This window comes from Ailuropoda melanoleuca, chromosome 13 (genome assembly GCF_002007445.2).
Source record: "Ailuropoda melanoleuca isolate Jingjing chromosome 13, ASM200744v2, whole genome shotgun sequence".
Classification (NCBI taxonomy): Eukaryota; Metazoa; Chordata; class Mammalia; order Carnivora; family Ursidae; genus Ailuropoda; species Ailuropoda melanoleuca.
The window spans coordinates 60046787-60066942 of NC_048230.1; the positions used below are offsets into that span (position 1 = coordinate 60046787).

General features: G+C 41.8%; 2 protein-coding genes across 4 annotated transcripts in view; both read right to left on the minus strand.

The window, feature by feature from the left end:
* DBNDD2 (dysbindin domain containing 2) overlaps positions 1-20156 on the minus strand; it is a 38511-nt gene that overhangs the window by 3838 nt on the left and 14517 nt on the right. The window contains exon 1 of one of the 3 annotated variants that reach the window (XM_011222577.3): positions 409-560. The exons of 1 other annotated variant lie outside the window; for it this stretch is intronic. The gene's annotated coding sequence lies outside the window, so the exon portion shown is untranslated. Of the gene's footprint in view, positions 1-347; positions 561-20156 lie in introns of those variants that run through there. One more of the 3 variants, XM_034639849.1, reaches the window with a different exon arrangement.
* Positions 1-20156, minus strand: part of SYS1 (SYS1 golgi trafficking protein) — a 36579-nt gene that overhangs the window by 1836 nt on the left and 14587 nt on the right. The gene's annotated exons all lie outside the window — the stretch shown is intronic.

The following is a 20156-nucleotide window of genomic DNA, read 5'->3' on the forward strand; positions in this document are numbered from 1 at the left end:
CCGGCACCCGCGCTCGCCTCCCTCCCGGCGGCCTAGGGGAGCCCCCTCGGGCGCGACCGCTCGCACTTCCAGGCCGGGCGAAAAGTTGCCGGCGCGCATCCTTGCCCCGCAGCTGGCCGCGCTGGTCCGCACTCCGCCCGCCGCCGGGGTGCTCGGCTTCGCACGCTCAGATCCACTTGCTGCGCCGCGCTGTGCGGCGCAGCCCCGCAGCGGGGACACGCGCGGGTTCTCGACCCACGCGCACTTGCTGCTCGCGACTCCCGGGCAGCCCCGCCGCAACGCACTCGTACTCTGGGCGAGAAGGGGCAGCGGGGAAGGGGACCCGCTGGAGCCGGGAGGGCACTGACCCGGTGCGGCGCATCAGGGCAGGTGCGCCGCGGCGGAGGGCCCCCTGACCCTGGCACTCACCCGGCAGCCCCGGGTTCTGGCTCCGGGACCGCACCGAGCCGCCGCCCAGCCTTCCAGCGCACTGGGCGGGATGGGCGCCGGGACGGGGAGGGTCAGGGCTGCAGGGGTGGGCCGCTGCGCCGCGCCCGGAGACGCCGGCGTGGAGCCAAGTCCTCCAGGGCGCGAACAGGGGCTCTGCGCTTCCAGGCTGGCGGGGGTGGAGGGGCGAGGCGCAAACTGCCGGCCGACAGGAGGGAACGCTTGACCCCCTCTCCGCGCCTCCTGCTCAAACCAGTGCCAGAAGTGTCCAATCTTGCAGCTTCTGGACTGAGATTCTATGCCCATTCTTTCCCTCCTCCCTCCCACCCATCCCCTTGTGCTCACAGCTCCAGAAGCCGCGGGAACAGAACGGGGTCGGGGGTGTCTGTCGGGAATACTTCTTCTGTGGGGTCATTCGTTCATTCACTCAACAAACATCCGCGAGCAAGCCAGGAACTAGAAGTCATCCTTGGAACCTCCCTGTCCTGTGCTAAATACACCTCCATTCTCTGTCGATTCTCTTCCCTAAATAACTTTTCAATCCACCATTCCTCTCGGTTTCCATCTCTATCTCTCCCCTGGCTCCTCCAGTAGCCTTCTACCTGGTTTTCCTGTACTCGCTTTGGCCTTGCTACTCTCCATCCCCCTCAATCCCCCGCCCTGTAACACACAGCAATCAGCCACCATTTCAAAACGCAAGTCTGCATTCAAAACGCCACCCCCTGCTTTAATCCCTCCATTGTTAGAATAAAATCTAGGTGCTGATATCTGAGCCGAGTCTTGAAGAAATGAGTTCAACAAGCAGAGAAGACGGGGGATGGGCATGTGCAAAGGGATGGAGTCAGGACATACTCAGGTTTCCCTGTCAGGGGACCAGCACTGTACAAATACCCAAAGCGCGGCTTCTCCTATTGTTAGTGGGATCTCAACACAACCCTGTGAGAGAAATACAGCAAGCAGCGTTCCCACTATTTTACAAGCAAGGAAACTAGTTTGTGGGAAGCAAGTGGTTAAGAGCACAGGCGTGGTAGTCGGACCCTCCTGGGTTACAAACCTAGCTCTGCATCTAGCCAGCTGTGTAAACACTTAATTTCCCTGTTCCTTGATTTCCTTGCTTATTAGGTAGGAATAATTAATCCTTACCACTCGTGAGATAATTCATATAAAATGTTTAATACGGGATGTGGGCACTTCGAAGATGCTCAATAAACATTAGGTGTTTTGATTGTAATGGGTTCTGAGAAAGGGAGGAAAGTGCTTTGTTAAGTGAATTTCTGAAATTATAGGAAGTCCACCCTAATAGTTAATACTTCTACAGAGCTTATTATATATCTGTTGCTATTATAAGTGCTTTGCATATATTAACTCTTTTAATCTTCTCAACAATCTTGTGAGGTAAATAGTATTATTATTTCCATTTTACAGATCCAGAAACTGAGAGACAGAGAGGAGAAGGGACTTGTCCAAGGCCATACGGCAAATAAGTGATGGAATTCAAATCCACAGAGGCTGCTCCTAGAGACTGTGCTTGTAACCACTGCTCCCAGCCTGTTCCCATTCTGTCCTGTGGCAGTTTCCAGCTTCCAAGAAATATTTTAGTCAGTTTGATTCTTATTCCTCATTAATGAATAAAGTAGATACTTGGTCCCACGTCCTAGCACAGAGGAATGAGACCAACTCAGGAGTATGGTGGGTGAGAGCTCAGCTCCCAAAGCCACCCCCTCCCCCGTTCCACTCTCATCCCTAGAAACAGAACTCCATGGATTGTTTTGACCTGTCCCCAAGATGGTGACAGATCTGGAACCTCCGTCCCTTCTCTTTGCCAGATAGTTGCCACGTGAAGGGCTAGAGAGGGAAAAGCATCCACGCTAGAGATAATTCAGGAGGCTAAGCTGGAAGGGTGTCAGGCAAGAGAAAGACCCAGGCAGCATCCCCAGGAGCAGACGGCAGAAGGAGGTGGAAGGAGCCTTGGACAGGTAGATGGCTGAGATTCCCGGCTTCCATCCAGGATGCATAAAGCTGCGAAGAGCATCATTACCACACTAATCACAATTTTTAAAAATTGTTAGGTAGTCTAAAAAATTACAACTTTTGTCAAACCCATCAGAGAGCTGAGGTTGCAGAGTAACCAATTAACCTGAATTCCAAAGAAGGACAGGAGCCTCCAAGAAGAAATGGGACGCGGGCACTGCCACACTTGTGAGGTGGGAGGAAGATGGGGCCTCCGTGCAGATGGGTAAGAAGAGTTCATTTCCTTAGGTAGATTCAGGTTTCTCTCCAGCATCACATTCTTTCTGCCTCCAGAAAGGTCTACGTAAGGAAGTAAAGATCTCCAGAAATGGACAGAATAAAGGTAAATAGAAGAGACATTTTTCTGTTTTTAATCACCTTACAAGACAACTGACTATCTAAAGCAAAAGAGTGGCAATACACTACTCTTTCGCTTTAGAAGTCATGGGGATGTAAAGTGCAGCATAGGGAATATAGTCAATCACTTCGTGTGGTGACAGATGGTAAGTACATTTATCGTGGTGAGCATTTTGTAATGTATATAATTGTCGAATGACTACGTTGTACACCTGAAACTAATGTAAAATTGTATGTCACTACATTTCAATTTTAAAAAGTAGCAATATGTTGTGGATAGATGGCATATATAAAAGTAAAATGTATAACAATAACAATAGTCAAAATGATGGGATGAGTAATTGGAAATACACTGTTGAAGGAGCCTCTGCTATATAAGAAGTTGTATAACATTATTTGAAGATTGACATTGATTAATTGAAGGTATATGTTCTAAATGCAAGGGCAACCACTAAAAAAATTTTTTTAAAGAAGTTTACATAACAAGCCAATATGGAGATAAAGTGGGGTAATAAAAATATTGGGAGACAATCTCCCTGAGCTTTTTTTTGTTCAACATGTCTTGTTGACTATATCAAGATTGCAAGGATATGACTTCTCTTTCACCTGGGTCCTTGCCCAGGATTGCTGATTGTTAATAGAGCTTGAGAGATCAGATCATATCTTTGTCAAATCAAGGAGGGCTTGCTTAATGCTTGCTATAAAAGTTCTGGGCCTGGCTCCTCAGCCATGGTGTAAACCCACTCTGTATGTGTTGGGCATCTGGGCCACCATATCAGCTGCTGGACTTGGGGCCAAGGGAACCAACAAACACAACTGTGCTGCTGTTCGTGTTCTTGGGTATGCTATGAGTCCTCAACTGTTTCGATCAAATGCAGTTTAAGTCTTATTGTCTATTTTTGTACCCAATAGATGGATGTTTTTCCCTGAAAAAATGTAATTAATCCAAAGTAAGGAAGAAAAAGAGAAAAAATGAGGAAAAAAGATGTAAAATATAAAACAAATAGCAAGATATAAGATTTTAATCCAACTGTCAATGAAAGACAACCAGTTAAAAGACAGACTAGTGCAGTGAGAAGTAAAACAAAAGGCAATAATGTACGGTCTATAAGAAACCCGATTTAACTATAAAGAAATATATGGGTTAAAAGTAAATGAACGGAACGAGATACACCATACAAACAGTAATCAAAGCAAATTGGAGTGGCACTATTAATACCAGACAAATGTAAGCTTCAAAAAGACTATTACCAGTGATGAAGAGGGATATTCATAACGATAAAAGGTTCAATTCACCAAGAAGACTCCACTATTATAAATGTGAATACATCTAATAATAGAGTTTCAAAAATGGGTGAAGTAAAAACCAATAGACCTAAAATAGAAAGAGAAAAATCTATATTTCAGTTAGAGAATTCGATACTGCTCTCTGAGTAATCAGTAAAACAAGTAGACAGACAAAGAAGGGAAGATGTAGAAAACCTGAACACTATCAACTGACCTGTTCCGACTGATACTTTTATAACACTTCACCCAACAGCAGCAGAGCAAACAGTCTTTCAAATGCACATAAAACCACACCAAGATACACTGTAGTCTGGGCCACAAAACAAACCTCAACAAATTTTTTTAAAAAATTAAATCATAAAAAATGTTGATACGACTCTACGAGAACTGAAACATAACTAATAAAGATATCTGGGAAACACCCCCAATACTTGGAAGTAAAACATAACACTTCATGATAACCCATGAGTCAAAAAACGAAGTCCAAAAGGAAATTAGAAAAATATCCTGACTTGACTAAAACTGAAATGCAGCAAGCTGCCCACCAAAATAGCCCCCAGAGCTTGGTGCCTGTCGTTAGTCATACCTTTGTGTAGTCCTCGGCTACACTGGATCAAGGTTACTCTCTGTGACCACTAAGAAAGGATGGTGGGTCCCATCCAAAATTAGGATTAAGAAAACAGAAGACCACAGCTTCCGTCTTGGGTGTGTGTCCTCTATTGCTTGGATCACTCACTCTGGGAGAAGCAAGTTGCTATGTTGTCAAAAGCCATGCAGACAGGCCCACGTGGCAAGCAACAGAAGATTCCAGCCAACAGCCAGGAAGAGCAGAGGCCTGCCAGCAACCACATGAGCGAGCATGTCAACAGATCCACCAGCCCTGGTAGCGCCCTGAGAGGACTGCAGTCCTGGCCAGCAGCCTGCCTGCAACCTCGTGAGAGACTGAGGCAGAACCCTTTCAGCTAGAGCATTACTGGATTCCTGCTGCCCAAAGCCTCTGAGATACTAAATACTCATATCAAACGGCTAAGTTTGTATTGCCATGCAGCAGGAGCAAAGGGGTAGAGACTTTGGTACTGCGGTAGAGTGCTGCCGTGTCAGCTCCGAAGCGTGGTGGTGGCATGAGAACTGGCAACAAACGGAGGAGAGTGTAGTCAAAGTACCTTGGAAAAGCTGCTGATAGAAGCCTCAGGCCTTTGATAAGACAGCAGCCAGGACAGATGGGAAAGCAGGTAAACGCTCCTGGAAACTGGGGAAAGAGGAAGCGCGTGATGTCACGACACAGAGGTTAGCAGCCCCATCGCCTGCAGTGAAGAGGAAAGCAGAGAGTATGCCTAATGAACAGGGTGGTCTAGCTAAGGACATTTCCAAGCAAGGTGGTGAAGGTGCCACCTGGTCTCTTCTCGCTGCTGACAGTAAAATGCCAGCAGGGAGAAAGGAACTAAAGCAGCAGTTCCCAAGTGATGGCGAGGCTGCCTCCCAGGGGGACATTTGGCAATGTCTGGAAACGTTTTTGGTTGTTGAAACTGGAGAGGTTGCTACTGGCATCTAGGTCGTAGAGGCCAGGAATGCTGCTAACTACCCTCTAGGGCACAGACCCCTCGCACCGCCGCCCCCACACAAAGGGTCAGCCTGCCCAGAGTGTCAGCAGTGCCAAGGTGGAGGCACCCTGAGCGAAAAGGAAGCACTGTTAAATACGAAGGAGCCAGGACTTCATGGGAGGAAATTCTCAGCCTTTCCAAATGGCAAATGACAGTAACATTAAGAAGTGGTTTCCTAGCAAACCTCAAATCCATGACATTGAAAACATCCAAAACAATGTGGTCCAAAAATGAAACTGAGAGGGGCGCCTCAATGATTTAGTAGGTTAAGCGTCTGCCTTGGGCTCAGATCATGATCCCAGTGTCCTGGTATCGAGGCCTGTGTCGGGCTCCCTGCTCAGCAGGGGAATCTGCTTCTCCCTCTCCTTCTGCCCCTCCCTTCACTTGGGTTTTCTTTCTCATTCTCCCTCTCAAATAAATAAAATCTTAAAAAAAAAAAAAAAAGAAACTGAGAATATGGCTACAAAATCTTGAGTTTACATCTCAGGAAGATTAAAGGCAATGCCTTAGAGTACTATTCAGTCAGATAAAAGATCTAAAGAAATTATAGGTGTGCCTCACAGATCCTCTGAATCAAACAATAGGAATTCTAGAAAGCTTAGGGGTGTTGTGTAGTCCCTTAGCCATTTCAGCAGAAGCCTAATGCAGAGAAGGGCTTATCTCAAAGAAATTGTGGGCATGGCTTTTGCCTAATAGAGTGCCCTGAATAAGATTCAGAGTGACCTACAAGTTCTTAAAAGGATAATATATCCAGAAACATCTCCAGCTTGGATGTATAGGGATAAAGAGAGTATAAATTATAAACAGGATTTTTGGTTCTGAACAAAATGGAGTAGATGCATTTCTCTCTATCCCTCCCACTAAGTACAGCTTAAAATGCTGAACGTTGTATCTCAAACAAACATGGGAAGGCAGACCAACCAGGAACTCTAGCAGGTTTTCTTTTTGCTAGGGTCTGGAGAAGCCTGCAACCTGGAAATGCCAAACAGGCACAGATAAAAACTGTCCCCATGAAAAGCCTGAGAAAGGGCCACCCTAGCAAGACAGAAATCTTCTGATATTAAATGTCCCACTCCAGCAAAACTAGAGGAAAAACCACTCCCACCCAGCCTCCACTAGCAAAGACAGAGGGGAAAGCCAGACTTCAATGTTTGTCTTGTAACAAAGGTAACAGGTCACCTCCCCCACTTCACCTCTAGGTACTGTTAGAGGAGACCGGGTGGGAGCCTGGGCTTCATCACTGCCCAGCAGTAACAAGTACCCCTCCCCAAGAATCCCTCCCCATTTCCATGGTGTCAGAGGAGGCCATGTGGGAAGCCGCACTGCCATCCCCACGCAGCAATAATGAGGCACCACTCCTTTCCCCCAGTGTAGAGGAGGCCAAGTGTAGAGCCTAGATGTCCACCTCTGTCCAGCAGTAATGAGATGACCCTCCCCTTGCCCAACTGGGTGGTATGAGTGGGATCATGAACCTAGCCTCGATTTTCACTCTCACCTGGTGGTAAAGAGTTGGTGCCCCGTCTCACTGGCCCAGGTCATCCAAGGCCTACTAAAACAGAAGATTTAAATGAGATCCAGTCTCATAACATAATTTCCAAAATGTCCAGGTTATAGCTGAAAATAATCCATCATACTTAGAACCAGGAAAATCTCAATTTGGATAAGAAAAGACAAAGAAGAGATGCCAACAGATCACAGCGTTGCTGGATTTACCTGACTCCGATTTTAAGACAATCACTATAAAAATGCTTCAACAAATATTCTTGAAATAAATCAAAAAATAAAAAATCTCAGGGGAAAAAATAGAAGGCATAAAGAAAATAGAAATCCTAGAACTGAAGAAAAAATTACTGTGCTGGGTTGAAGAGTGTTCTCCAAAAATTCATGTCTACCCAGTACTACAGAATGTGACCTTATTTGGAAATAGAATCTTTGCAGAAATAATTAGTTAAAATGAGGTCATACTGGATTAGTGTAGGCACTAAATCCAATAACTAGTAGCCTTTATAAGAAGACTATGTGAAAACACAGATAGATACCAAGGGAGACCACCATGTGAGATGGAAGCAAATACCAGGATGATAGGTCTATAAGCCAAGGAACACCAAGGATTGTGGGCAATCACCAGAAGCTAGCTAGGCACAGGGCAGATTCTCCCTTAGAGCCTCCAGAAGGAATTAACACCTTGATTTGTGGACTCTTGGACTCCAGTACTGTGCGAAAATAAACTTCTATAGTTTTAAGCCATCAAGCCAGTTGTTACAGCAGGCAGGTCTAGGAAATTAATACAGAAACCAAAATTAAACAAACAAAAAAACAAAAACCCTACTGGAGAGGCTCAATAGAAGAATGGAGATAACGTATGAAAGGATCGGTGAATTTGAAGGGAGAACAGTAGAAATGATCCAATCTGAAAAAGAGAGAAAATTATATTAGGAAAGAAACAAAGAAAGTACAGAGCCTCAGGAGCCTGTGAGACAATAACAAAAGATTTAACATTTGTGTCATTGGAGTTCCAGGTGGAGAGGAAAAGGAAGTGAAGCTGAAAAAACATTCGAGAAAATAATAGCTGAAATTTCCCCAAATTCGACAAAGACCTGAACCTACAGGTTCAAGAAGCTGACTGAATCTCCAACATAAAGAAAAATAAATCCATGGTCATACACACCATAATCAAACTTCTGAAAACTCAAGTCAAAGAAAGAATCTTCCAGGCAGTTGGAGAAATGATATCCTATCTATAGGAGAACAACAGTTCAGTTGCAGCAGGTTCTCATGATCCTTGGAGGCCAGAACAAAAGTGGCACAACATTTTTAAGTAGTGAAGGAAAACACAGTCGATCCGGAGTGCTTGACAAAGGCTGTCTCCTTGACCCAAACTCTACCTGGGCTCCTCTGAGCCCTCTTTTCGACCAGGCCTTAACCTTGGTCTATAAAGACTTGAACAAATACCAACATAGTTTCTATCAGCTAGGATGACCCCAGACCCCTTAAAGTGCCTGTCTGAGAAACTCAAAGCTGCCCAACGAACTCACTGTTCCAGCCAACCCCTGAAGATATGGCCCCTGTCTCCCAGCAGCAAGATACGCGTCTTCTGTGGGAGGGTAGGAACCTAACATCAGTAGCTGCAGTTAGCAAACCTAGATGGGTTTTACATGTACCAATATCCTCCTTCTGCTTTCTGTAAATTTTCACTTCCTTAACTCTACAGAGCATTCCCCTCACCCCCTCCTATTCCCAAATTCCTTTAAGATGCTGAGTCATCTCTTGTACAAATCAAAATTGAGTTCAGTTCACACTGGATTCTTTTTCCTATTACAACAGTGTATTACTGATCAAAATCTGTCCTTTCTACTTTAAATAATTTTATTATCTCTGACATGCTGTACCCAGCAAGAAGATTTTTTAGGAATGAGAAATCAAGACATTCTCAAATGAAAGAAATACTAAGAGAATTTGTTGTCTGAAGACCTACCCTAAAAGAATGACCAAAGAGAGCACGTGGCTGGCTCAATCGGTACAGCATGCAACTCTTGATCTCAGATTGTGAGTTTGAGCCCCACAAGGGGTGTAGAGATGACTTTAAAAAATAAAATCTTTAAAAAAGAAAGAAAGAAAAACACCATAGATTAAATAAAAAACGGAATCCTAAAAAATGTTCAAGTAACACAGGAAGGGTAGAAAAATGGAACAGAGGAATGAAAAACAGAGGAAACAAACAATAAAATGGCAAATGGAAGCACTAAGACACAAATAATTACATGAACAGGCAATGGCCTAAATATATCATTTAAAAGTGAGAAAGACCTACAAAATAGAATATGAAAAAATCACCCAAATATAAGTTGTCAACAAGAAATTCACTTCAAGTATAATGACATAGGTAGGTTGAAAGTAAAAGGATTGAAAAAGATATGCCAAACAAACATTAATCAAAAGACAGCAGAATCTGCCATCTTAATATTAAATAAAAGAAAATCACCAGGGAAAAGAGGTTACATTACATAATGATAACAGGGTCAAACCATGAGGAAGACAAAGCAATCCTAAATGTATAGGCACCAAACTGATAGAACTGAAAGGAGAAACAGACAAATCCACTCTCAGAGTTGGAGACTTCAACACATCTCTAAAATACTGATAGAAGGGCGCCTGGGTGGCTCAGTCGGTTAAGCATCTGCCTTTGGCTCAGGTCATGATCCCTGAGTCCTGGGATGGAGCCCTGCATCAGGCTCCCTGCTCAGCAGAGAGCCTGCTTCTCCCTCTTCCTCTGCCGCTCCCCCTGCTTGTGCTTTCTCTCTCTCTGTCAGATAAATAAATAAAATCTTTAAAAATAAATAAATAAAATAAAATACTGATTGAAATACAAAGCAGAAAAGCAGCAGAATATGTAAGAACTTAACAAAACCATCATCCAAAAGGATCTAATTGACATTTAGAGAACACTCCACCCAACCACAGCAAGATACACATTCAAGTGCCACGGAACATTCACCCCAAAAGACAATATCCTAAGTCCAAAGTCAACCTCAAGAGACTTAAACAATCAAAATTATACAGTGTGTGTTCCCTTGACCACAATGGAATCAAATAGATCCAAATCAGTAACAGAAAGGTGACAGGAAAATCTCCAAACACATGGAAATTAAACAACATACTTCTAAAAAATCTATGAGTCAAAGTGAAGATCTCAACAACATTTTTAAAAATTTGGCTGAATGCAAAGTATCAAAATATGTGGGGCACAACTAGGGCCATGCTGAAAGGGAAATTTACAGCACTAAATATTTACTTTCAAAGGAAGAAAGACCTCTAACTAATAATCTAATTTCCTGCCTTAAACTAGAATCAGAAGAGCAAAAATCCCAAAGAACTGAAAATAGAAAAACAATAGAGAAAATCAAAGAAACAAAAAGCTGGTTCTTTGGAAAGATCTATAAAGTGGACAGACTTCTAACAAGATTGACAAAGGAAAAAAAGAAAAAAAAGACCTAAACAGTCAATTTCAAGAGTGCCACAGAGGATATCCCTACAGGCTCCGACAATAAAGAGATAATAAGGGTCTATAAAGAACAATTCTACACACACAAATTTGGCAATTTAGATGAAAAGGACTAAATCCTCAAAAAGTACAAACTGCCAAAACTCACCCAACATGAGATAGATCATAAAAATAGCTCTATAACTATTAAAGAAATTGAATTTGTAGTCAATGCAAAACACACACACAGGCACACACACACACACCCTCCTGAAAAAGAAATATCCAGCACCAGATAGTTTCACTAGAAGGATTTATTTATTTATTAGAAGGATTAATTAGAAGAATTAATACCAATTCTATACAAACTCTTTCAGAAAATGGAATAGGAAGGAACACTTCTCAATGTAATTTTAAGAGGTTAGTATTACCAAACCCAGACAAAGACAGTACCAAAACAAAACAAAACACAATACAATAGACACATTTGGTCTAAGTTATCAAACTTGAGGGCATGGAGTTGTTGATGATATTTCTCTATTATCCTTTTGATGTCCCTAGGATCAGTAGTGGTGGCCTCACTTAAATTTCTGATATTGGTATTTTGTGTCCTCTTTTTTTCTTGGTTAGGTTGGCTAGAGGTCTGTAGATTTTATTTACTTTTTCAAAAAACAACTTGTGGGGTTCATTGATATTCTCTATTGTGCTCCTGTTTTCAATTTCATTGATTTCTGCTCTAATTTTTATTATTTTTCTTTTGCTTGGTTTAGGCTTTAACTCCCCTTCTTTCTCTAGTTTTATAAGGTGAAAGCTTGGATTGATTTCTGATCTTTCCTCTTTTCCAATATATACACTAGTGCTATAAACTTCCCTCTAAGCATTGTTTTCACTGCACCCTACACTTTAGAAAAGTTGTATTTTCACTTTCATTTAGTTCAAAAAAAATTTTTAAGATTTTATTTACTTATTTTCAGAGAGAGAGAGAGAGAGCATGTAAGGGCCGGTTGGGGGGCAGTAGGAGAGGCAGAGGGAGAGAGAGAATCTCGACCAGACTCCCTGCTGACAGCAGAGCCCTACATGGGGCTCAATCTCATGACTCCTATATCATGACCTGAGGCAAAATCAAGAGCTGGACACTTAACCAACTGAGTCACCCAGACACCCCTAGTTCAAAATATATTTAAGTTTCTCTTGAGATTTCTTCTGTGATCCATGTGTTATTTAGTAGTGTATTGTTTAATCTCCAAGTATCTTGGACTTTTCCAGCTATGTGTTATTGGTCTCTAATTTAATTCCACTGTGGTTTGAGAACATACTTCGTATGATTTCTATTCTTTTAAATCCGTTCAGGTGTGTTTTATGGCCCAGAATGTGGTCTATCATGAATGTTCCATATAAGTTTGAGAAGAATGCATATTCTGCTGTTTGGTGGATGAAGTATTCCATAAATGCCAATTAGATCAAGTTCACTGCTGGTGATGTTCAACTATACCCTTACTGATGTTCTGCATGTTTGATTTATAAATATTGAAAGAGAGGTGTTGAAGTCTCCAACTATAGTAGTGGATTTATCTATTTATCCTTGGAGTTCTACCAGTTTTTGCCTCACATATTTTGATACTCTATTGTTAGGGACACACATAATAAAGATTATTGTGTCTTCTTGGATTACGGACTCCTTTATTATTATTTAATGATCCTCTTTATCCCTGATAATGTTTCTTGCTCTGAAGTCTGCTTTATCTGAAATTAATATAGCTACTTTAGCTTTCCTTTGATTAGTGTTAGGATGGTATGTCTTTCTCTATCCCTTTATTTTTAAACTATCTTTGGCTTTATATTTAAAGTGGGGTCCTTTCAACAACAGATAATTAGGTCTTGGTTTTTTGTCCACTCTGACAGTTTCAGTCTCTTATATAGAATATATTTAGGCCATTCACATATAAAGTGATTATTGATATAATTGCCATAATATCGATCATGTTTATAACTGTTTTCTATTTGTTGTACTTGTTCTTTATTTCTTTTTCTTTCTTCCCCTCTTTTTCTGCTTTCTTTTGTTTTGAGCATTTTATGTGATTCACTTTTCTCTCCTTTCTTAGTCTACCAATTACACTTCTTTAAAAAAAAATTTAGTCATTTCCCTAGAATTTATAATATATATTTACAACTATTTTAAGTCTACTCTCAAATAACACTATACCAGTTCAAGGGTAGTGCAGGTCCTATATAAAGGACCCATAGCCCTCACAAAAATAGATAAAAAATCTTCAACAAAATATTAGCAAAAATTCAATCCAAAAATATATAAAAAAAATTAAACACCAAAACCAAGTGGGATTTGGGGCACCTGAGTGGCTCAGACAGTTAAGCATCTGCCTTTGGCTCCGGTCATAATCCCAGGGTCCTGGGATAGAACCCTGCGTCCTGGGATTGAGCCCCACATCGGGCTCCCTGCTTGGCAGTGAGCCTGGTTCTCCCTCTCCATCTGCCTCTCCCCCTGCTCATGCTCTCTCTCTCTCATAAATAAAAATTAAAAAAAAAAAAGTCAGATTTTTTCAGGCATGCAGGCTTAGTTCAACATTCAAATATCAATTAATAATAATCTACCATAGTAATGAACTAAAGAAGAAAAAAATCACATGACCATATCAACTGATGCAGAAAAATCATTAGGCAAAATCCACTGTGTATTATTATAAAAACTCTCAACAAACTAGGAATAGAGGGTAACTTTGAAGTTGATAAAGAGCATCTACAGAAAACCTACAGCTAACATCATATTTACTGGTGAAAGATAAGATCAAAAACAAGGCAAGGATGACTGTTCTCATCACCTTTATGCAACATGGTACTGGAAGTCCTAGTCAGCAAAATAAGATCAAAAAAGGAAATTAAAGGTATATAGATGGGAAAAAATATTTCAAATCACATATATTATAAAGGATTCAAATCTAAAGTACATAAAGAACTTTCAAAACTCAACAGCAAACAAATAGTCCAATTAGAAAATAGGCAAAACAGATATTTCATCAAAGAGGATACAGCAGTGGCAAATAACACACTAAAATATGTTCAACATCAACAGCCATTAGGGAAATGCAAATTAAAACCATGATGAGATATCCCTGTACACTTACCAGAATAGTTTTAAAAAATAGTGACCATACCAAAAGCAGGTCAGGATGCAGAGAAAACAGGTCATTCATACATTGCTGGTGGAAATGTAAAATAATATAGTCACTATGGGAAATAGTTTGTGTCTTCTTAGAAAACTAAGCAGACTCCATATGATCTAGTAATCACACGCCTTGGCATTTATTATGGAGAAATGAAAACTATGTCCATACAAAAACCTATACATGAATGTTCACAGCAGCTTTACTTGTAATAGCTAATTTACTTGTTGCTAATTTGCAACAATTCAAATGTTCTTCAATGAGTGAATAGTTAAACAAACTGTGGTACATTCCATACTGTGGAATAAAACTCAGCAAAAAAAAAGGGGGGGGGACAAATTATTGATACACGCAACAACTGGGTGGATATTGAGGGCATTATTCTGAGTGAAAAAAAGCCAAACTTGTAATGTTACGTACTGTAAGATTCCATCTATGTAACATTCTTGAAATAACAAAATTATAGAAATGATGAAGGGTTGCCAGGGGGTAGGGTGGGAGGAAAGAGGGGTGGGTATAGCTACAAAGAGCATGAAGCAGCCTTGGGATGATACAACAGCTCTGTATCTGGATTTTGGTGGCGGTTACATGAATCAACAAGTGGTTTTGATATTATAATGGAGTTGTGCAAGATGTTACCATTGGAGGAAAATGAGTGAAAGGTCATAGAACCTCCATGCATATATCTTTTTAGAATTTTCTGTGACTCTATAGTGATTTTTTAAGTCTATAAAAGGAACTATTGATACAGCAACAACCTGGATGGATCTCAAGAGCATTATGCTGAGTGAAAAAAGCCCATCTCGAAAGGTCACATACTGTATGATTCTATTCACATAACATTCTTGAAATGACAAAATTATAGAGATGGAAAACAAATTGGTGGTTTCTAAGGATTAGGGATGGGATGGCGGGGAGAAGGGAAGATAGCACAAGGGAGATCTTGGTGGTGATGGAACATACACACACAAGTGAATGCATGTAAAACTGCTAAAATTTGAATTAGGTCTGTGGATTGTACAATATCAATTTCCTGGTTTTCATACTGTATATATTGTAAGCGCCCCCCCCCCCTGGAGGAAACTGTACTACTTTTGCAACTCCCTACAGATCTATAATCATTTCAAAATTAACAAAAATAATTGAGAACAATTAAAAGAGGCCTTTGAACCTCAAATTTTTACTGCGGGAAACATGTTGAGAAAATGACTCAACTGCAAATGTGCCCAAAAAACAAAGGATAACTCAGAACAAAAAGTCCAAGGAACAGAGTCAAAATCTTAGTAGGCTTTTCTGTAGAAATCAACAAGCTGATCTTAAAATTCGTAAGGAAAGACAATTGAAGCATGATAGCCAAAACAATTTTGAAAAGAACAGAAGGAGTGCCTGGCTGCCTCAGTCAGAAGAGCATGCCACTCTTGATCTTGGGGTTACGAGTTTGAGCCCCATGTTGGGTGTAGAGATTACTTAAATAAATAAACTTAAAAAAAAAAAGAACAGGAAAGTTGGAGAACTCACTATCTAATTTTGAGTATTACTATATAGTGCTATAGTAATCAAGACAGATTATAAGACTTACTATAAAGGAATCCAGACAGTATGCTATTGGCAAAAGGGTAGACATATAAGTCAAAGAAACAGAACAGAATCTAGAAATAGATCCATACATGCATGGTCAATTGACTGCTGGGAAAAGTGCAAAGGAAGTCAAAGGAAAGAGGACAGCCTTATCAAATTGTGTAGGAATAACTGGATATCCATATAGAAGAAACTTGATTCATACTTTACACTATATATAAAAATTAATGCAAAATGAGCCATTGACCTAAATTTAAAAACCTGAAACAATAAAACGTTGAGGAGAAAACATAAGAGTAAGCCTTAGTGATTTGGGGCTAAACAAGTATTTCTTAGATACAACACCAAAACATAATCCATTAAAAAACTGATAATTAAGAATCTGGTCTTCAAAAGGCAGTTAAGAAAATGAAAAGATAAACAAGAGACTGCGGAAAATACTTGTAAAACATGTCTGACAAAGGGATCCAGAATTTACAAAGAACTCCCAACTTAATAGTATGAAAAACAACCCAATTTTTATTATTTTTTTAAGTAGTCTCTATGCCCAGTATGGAGCCCAATGTGGGGATCAAACCCACAACTCCAAGATCAACACCCCAGCCAAGGTCAGGAGTCAGATGCCCAACTGACTGAGCCCCCCAGGCACTCAAAAACAACCCAATTTTTAAAAATGGGCAAAAGACCTGAACGGACACTTCATCAGAGGAGATAAATAGATGGCAAATGAGCACATGAAAAGATGCTCAAGATTATTAGTCATTAGGGAAATGTCAACACTGCTGTGAGATACCACTACATACCTACTAGAATGGCTTTTTATTTTTTTATTTTTTTATTTTATTTTTTTTTAAAGATTTTTTAAATTTCTTTATTCAACAGAGATAGAGACAGCCAGCGAGAGAGGGAACACAAGCAGGGGGAGTGGGAGAGGAAGAAGCAGGCTCACAGAGGAAGAGCCTGATGTGGGGCTCGATCCCATAACGCCAGGATCACGCCCTGAGCCAAAGGCAGACGCTTAACCGCTGTGCCACCCAGGCGCCCCTAGAATGGCTTTTTAAAAACACAACCTGGGGTGTCTGGGTGGGTCAGTCAGTTGAGCAGTTGACTCTTGGTTTCGGCTCAGGTCATGATCTCGTAGTCGAGAGATCAAGCCCTGCATTGGGCTCTGCACTCAGTACAGAGTTTGCTTCACATTCTCTCTCTCTCTCTTACCCACTCATGCTCTCTTTCTCAAATAAGTTAATTAATTAATTTAAAAAACACAACCTAACAATACCCAGGGCGGCCCAGGATGTGCAGCAAGTAGACCCGTCCCACATTGCCGGCAGGATATAAAACAGAATGACTACTTCAGAAAAACTGTGTGGCGGTTTCTTATTCAGTTAAACATACAATTACCATATGATCCAGTAGTCCTACTCCTAGGTATTCACTCAAATGAAATAAAAACTTATATTCTCACAAAAACCTGCACACAAATGCTTTTGGTAACGTTATTCGTAACTGCCAAAACCCAGCCCAGATGTCCTTCAGTGATTATGTAACACACAGTAGTGCACTCATCAGTGAAATACTACTCATCAATGAAAAGAAACAAAGGACCACCACCCCCTAAGATGTGCTCATCTCAGGTGCATTGTTTGAAGTGAAAGAATTCCAGATTCAAAAGGCTCTGTATGATGGTCTGGAAAAGGCAAAGCTGTAGGGCCTGAGAATACATCAGCTGTTGCCAGGGCCAGGAAGGGGAGGGGGTTAACTGCAAAGAAATTGTGCGGGGGAACTTGAGGGATTAAAAAACATTCTATATGTTGATTGTGGTGGTTTGCACTTGTCAAAACTCATGGAACTGTTCACTAAAAAGGATGAATTTTAATGAATTAAAAGATATCCCAATAAACCTGACTTTAAAGAATCTAAAGCACAAACTAGGAGAGGAAACGAACCAAAGTGGAACCTCACGTGCTATGGATGGCTGCTATCTGAGGAAGGAGGAGGAGGAGGAGGAGGAGAAAGGGAAGAGGACGTGGAGGAAGAAAATAAGTGTTGGTGAAAATGTGGAGAAACTGGAACCCTTGTGCCCTGTTGGAGGAAATGCACAGTGGTGCAGCCGCTATAGAAAACAGCATGGCAGTTCCTCAAAAAATTAAAAATAGAATTACCATATCATCCAGCTATTTGTGGGTATATACCCAAAAGAATTTAAAGCAGGGTCTTAAAGAGATATTTATACACCCATGTTCTAGCAGCGCTATTCATAATAGCCCAAAAAAGGTAGAAGCAAACCTAGCATCCACAGATAGATGAATAAACCAAATATGGTATACAAAATAATAATAATAATAATAATTCAGCCTTAAAAAAGGAAGAAAGTTCTGACACAGTCTATAACATGGATGGACCTTAAGGACACTGTGCTAAGTGAAATAAGCCAGACACAAAAAGACAACTATTGTATGATTTCACTTACAGGAGGTACTTAGAGCAGTCACATTCCTAGAGGCAGAAAGCAGAAGGGTGATTGCCGGGGATGGGGGAAGGGGGGAGGGGGAAATGGGAGGTTGATGTTTCATGGGTATTGAGCTTCAGTTTTGCAAGATGAAAAAGAGTTCTGGAGATGGATGGTGGTGATGGTTGCACAACAGTGGGAATGTGCTTAACTCTACTGAACTGCACACTTAAAAATGGTTAAGTTGGTAAATTTTATGTTATGTGTATTTTACCACAACTAAGGAGAAAAAGAGTGGTGGTTTTCCACTCAAGAGCCTTGGAGTTGGTCCACGAGGCTGTGTGTCATTGGATAAGTTTCTCTCCCCACCAATGGGTTTCCTATGTAAATGGAAGGTCCAAACAAGATGGAATATGGAAAATCGCTGTGGGAGTCTCTGCTGGGGTAGAGTCTGGGCGTGGAGAACTCCCTGCCCCCGTGGGGGTGAAATGCTCAGATAGACACCGCTTCCGAGGGACGGGAGTACGTGAGGGGGAAAGCGTGTACTAGAACATAGTGGCAGGGCCAGCTGGGCCAGTCCCCCAGCACCAAATCTCCAGCCCTGGTTGCCGGAGCCCTTCCAGGGGGTCCCCGGACCCTGAGGACAAACTCCAAGCAGCCTGGTGGTAAAGCCCTGAACAGTCAGCCACTGGCACTCTTGGCCCCTCCTTTCTATTCTAGCAAAATATAACTGTTCATAATTCTTTTCCACACCTATGTTTTCAAAATTCCCTCTTTTGAGAATGCCCTGCCTACCTCACACCCCTTTGCCTGGCCAACTTCTACTCCTTCATCCCTCATCACGTGTCTACAAAGACTTGTCTGACCTCCTCGGGCTGGTCCTCTGTAGTCCAACAGCCCTTGGGTTTCCTTTGTCATTGATAATGCTGTTCACTTCACTTTTTCAAAAAATACTTAGTGTGACCTATGAGGCTCTGGGGGGTTATCAATGATCAGAACAGACAAAACTCTCTGCCCTTGAAGAGCCCATATTCTAGCGGTATCTCTCCCCCGGGCCTATGAACTTCTTGAGAGGAGGCATGCTCTGCCTATTCATGCTGCTGTCCTGCATGCATAGCCAAGTCCTTGGCACCTGAGGGGCTGAGTGGCAGCTATCCATGCTCCTGATACAGCCCGCCAGGTTCAGGTAGTAAGGGCTGAAATCGTGCTGGCAAGAAGAGTGGTGCCTGGGCAGGCAGAGGAGTCAGGGCTAGTGGGTTGGACAGAAGGGAGAGGGGAGAGGGAGTGTCCCCCACAGCTTTCTTCTTGAGTTACCTCCAGGTTTCTTCCCTAGGTCACAGCATGTTAACCTCCCCCTTCACCCTAACAATAAAGGACATTGACATGACAAAGCTGTTCTGTAGCCTAGGCTTGGTCTGTCACTACTAAAAGGCAGAGCTATGCACCCCCTACGCACGCACACCCCTCTGTCCTAGAGGCAGTATGGTGGAGAGTGGTTCTCACGCTGGGTTGGGTATCGGACTGGCTGACTGAATGGGGTGGTATCGGGAAGCTGTTTTTCACAGGCTCTTCCAATTTCTGATGCGGCCAGCTAGGCAGATCCTTCAGAGCAGCCCTCATCTGTCCCAACCCTTCACCACAACCTCTACCCTCCCCTCATCTCCTGCCACCACCAGTCTGCCCTTCCTTCACCTCCTTCAGGTCCCTGCTCAAATCTCATCTGGTTGGCGAGTGCTGCCCATTCCATCCTTTTTAATCATAGCAAACCTTCTACCTTTGCTCTCCCTCGGCCCTCTGCCCTGTTGACTTTTCTCCCCACTTTATTTCCCGCTGACATGACAGTGGTGTGCTGGAACTGACTCATAAGAGCTTGCAAAAGCCTATTATGCTTCTACGAACTCTGCTGACTGGTTGTTAAGCATAGTGATCATTAAAAATCAAATTATACAAACTTAATTAAATTAATGATGTTAAAAACAAAGGTGAAAAACACTCAAACTCATCACTTTCCAATTGTTTGCTACCTTTTGCTACTATCCACGTTCTTGAGAGTCTCACATTTGTAGAACTGTAGTAGGCATAATGGTATGCTACGGTGCATTTCCATTCAACTCTGCATTCAGTGACATCACACTGGGAGCTTGAAATCCGCCCTGGTAGGAGTTTTTACCCCAGAGCCACAGGTACTTGTTATAAATCTGGTTTTGATTTATTATTTTGTTGACTGTCTAGACCAGGGTTTGATCATGGGCCAAATCCAGTACAACTGTTTTTATAAATAAAGTTTT